We start from the raw sequence: 3,661 nt of genomic DNA, 5'->3' as shown, positions 1-3,661 counted from the left end.
TATTAGACTTTTTCTTTCAGCAGGCATAGTTGAAGTTTAACAGCATTTTTTTTCAATGAAAGATTTACTAATTTATAGATAAGATCATGTCATTTTTCGTGTCAGCCTGATCATCATCCAGATCATATCACTAGGCTTAGAGCTCTTATGGGTTGATACTAAGACTAAGAAGGACCTACTATAATTTGTTATCAAAGTTACCAGGATTATAGATAAGTACACCAGACGCACGTTTCATCTACATAAGACACATTAGTGATGTTCATATCAAAATATTTACAAAACCAAACAAGTACAAAGTTGAATGCATTGAGGATCCAAAATTCCCAAAAGTTGTACCTACTACATCTACAGTAACCTATACCTGGGATAAGATAATCCTTAGTTTTCTTCGAAAAATTCAAAGTTTTGAAAACAGAAAATTTATAAAAATGACCACATTATTAAAATTCATGTCATTTATGTCATTATCACATATTGAACAAATGCTTGTAAGTGGAAAGAATTTTTATCGCACCACATTCATTTGTTTTCCTTCACTGATATCATTTATCACAGCTCCCCTACAGTTCTAAACTATAGTCCTTTAACATTTAAATTTTCGGTAATTTTTTCAATTTTTCAATACATTCTGCTGTCATTTTAGTTGACCTTGATGAGGAACTCTTCTTTACACTGCCATTAATAACAGGGCAAGATTAACTGTTTTTTCGGCAGTGCAGAAATATGACAATGCCAAATCTGTGGCTATGGCATATCGGCAATACATAAAAAAAAAAATTAACAAATGTGTGACAATCTTTTCTACACAATGCCATTTTTTATTTTTGATAATTTCAAACTTTTTTTTTGGAATAACCATAGCTAACCATCATTGCTAGTCACGGCTTGATTCAGTGCCTTGCAAAAGGAAGGAACAAGTTATATCTTAGACTAGCAGAAGATGTAGGAAAAAGTAGGGGTTGTATCTATAACTCCACCTCAACAAATAGCTATAAGCATCATTCATAGAATCAGACTAATCTTTAAATACTCATGTTGTTGTGCTAGACATACATCCACATGTAGTTCAAAGTATAGGGGAAAAAAACTAGGTGTTTATTTTAAGAAAATTTCTTCACATTTAACTCCCCATAGTGGTGTTCAATACTGATTGATTGATGTTTATATATTTAACATCCAGTGCCATATATTGAGGACAGGAATACATTTACAATGAAAACAATCGGCAGATTGAATGGAATGAAAAGAGAGGAATTTACAACTGCCATACACAGAAATTGAAGGAGAATGTAGGACAGGACAAAAGGTCACGTACAAAAAGTCGCAGGACAAAAAAATCACAATAATTTTGTATTACATATTTTTCTTTGAATAAGAAAATGCTCATCTTAAAAAAAAATATTTTCTTGAACTATTGTACAAAGACCAACTTTGTAAACAATTTTTTCTAAACAATATCAAAGATGATCAAATAATTGTTAAGAAAACAATCTTTGTGGATTGGCACTTTTAAAAATGGCTTCGCTGTGCCAAGGAACATATCCTTTGCATAAATTAAAAATTAGATAAATCTTAATTTTTCATGTATAATGATAATGTCTTAAACTTTGATATAAATATATGTAACAAAAAGTTAATATTTCAAGATATTTCTACAATATATTCAAACAATTGTCAACAAAATATTTGTGACTTTTTGTCCTACCAAATTTGTGACTTTATTTCCTGTGACTTTCTGTCCGTTTACCAATGACGAAATGTTAGAATGGTACAGAAACTTTGCATTTTAAGGGTTTTATCATCCAGAGAGTGTTGCATACACCTTATCGCTATTGGATTATCTGTCCTGGTTTTCCTTCTAAAAAAATACAAATCAATGAGACATTTCAAATCAAAGATATGAATAACAGTGCCATACCCCTTTCTGAACCACAAGTTTGGCCTTATGAACTTCAAATTCATGCATATATATATATATATATATACAACTCGTCTAAACATCAACCCAACAATGTTAGATCTGTAAATTTGCTTTCGCAAATTTTTGGTTCTTCCCTCGCCGGGATTCGAACCCATGCTACTGTGATATCGTGACACCAAATCGCCTGCACTGCAGCCGTCCCGCTAGACCACACGACCACCTGGGCTCTCATAAAAAGAGCTTTCGGTGGGCATATGTTACCTTTCCACGTCAGTTTTAATCTAGCGGCGTACTACAGTACATGATATATAAGGCATGAAGATGTTATTGTTACAGATCAGCTAAATTATCTATAGTAAAGGATCCTACAAATTAATGTAAGATACAGTCACAGAAAATAATTATATTCATATATATACTGCCACATTGTTACAGCGGTTAACCCATTATACATAGACGAAACAAAATATGCTATAAAGTGTGTCACATTGTTGTTTTACACTTTTACTTATATATTGCAGTTATATTACTAATGTCATTTATAAAAGATTAAAAGGAAATTAGTTCTTTGGTAACATTGGTGACTAAAAACAACTGAATATGTTAATTTTCATTTCTTGTCCGTTCAATAGCACACATGATTGCGTAAATAGTTTTTATGAGAGTTTTTATATTCGTCAATTAATTGTGAAATTGTGCAGAAAAAAAGTTATAATCTGTCATGTGATGGTATGAAAGAGATTGAAATGGCTATAATAACTTACATCTACGCCATTTGATCTTTGGTGGATATGTGTCTGAATAGCAATAATTTTATAAAGCCACAGTTTATTTTTCTACAGTGTGTTATTTTATCCCACCTCTAGGAGCAACATGTACCTTTGTAAACGTATAAGAGTGTTCATGGCAGTATATTCAAGTGGTGTTAGTTAATATAACTCAATACAGACCTAGTTGATGGAGCAACCTTTAACAATTTTCACGAGCATGCTCGCTATAAATGTTTTTAAGGTAGCACAGTATGTAAGATTTGATACATCATACATCCAATTTCTAAATTTTAAAATGCTGTAACTTTCTTAATAATGCTTGAAATTTCATAAAAGTGGTATTTACAAATAGCTAGTAGATTACTCTTTCACAATAATGCACTGTTAGTATCATACAAGAATGATATAACCAATTATAATGTTAACTGTGTCTTCTAAATTTTACAAGAAATTTCCACTTTCAAATAAAATTAGCTTCTTCATGGTTACCCCGAGAGGGGTTGATTTTATACTATGTTGTTCCTAGATCAATTATCTACAAAAGGGTGTCTCAGATATCGGATAGAATGTATAGATAAAATTTTACACCTTATCAAACATTTTCTACTTTTTTTACAATAATTACAGATTTTTGAGAATATGGAATACGATAGCGATAATTTGAGACACCCTTTTGTGGCTCCTGCTGTGTTGATTAAAATTTTGTTTAAATTTCCTGTATAGTTATAAAAATGGAAGAGCTAACATCATTGAAGTAAACTGATCACGATTTTGCCATGAATTGCATAGTAATTGATTACATAATTGTTGCATAACAAAAATATGCATTAATTTAAAAGATTAATCTTTTATTTGTATTTATATATACCTCTTTTATTTGTTTACATGCACTTTTAAGCATTTAAGGGTTTGAGAATGGAAGTAAAATAAATCTGTGTATTGTGCTATCTTAATACCACGCTCCAAC

The sequence above is a fragment of the Mytilus trossulus genome, chromosome 7 (assembly GCF_036588685.1).
Source record: "Mytilus trossulus isolate FHL-02 chromosome 7, PNRI_Mtr1.1.1.hap1, whole genome shotgun sequence".
In the NCBI taxonomy this organism is placed as follows: domain Eukaryota; kingdom Metazoa; phylum Mollusca; class Bivalvia; order Mytilida; family Mytilidae; genus Mytilus; species Mytilus trossulus.
The sequence above is the reverse complement of the archived record's forward strand: the minus strand, read 5'-3'. Positions refer to the sequence as shown.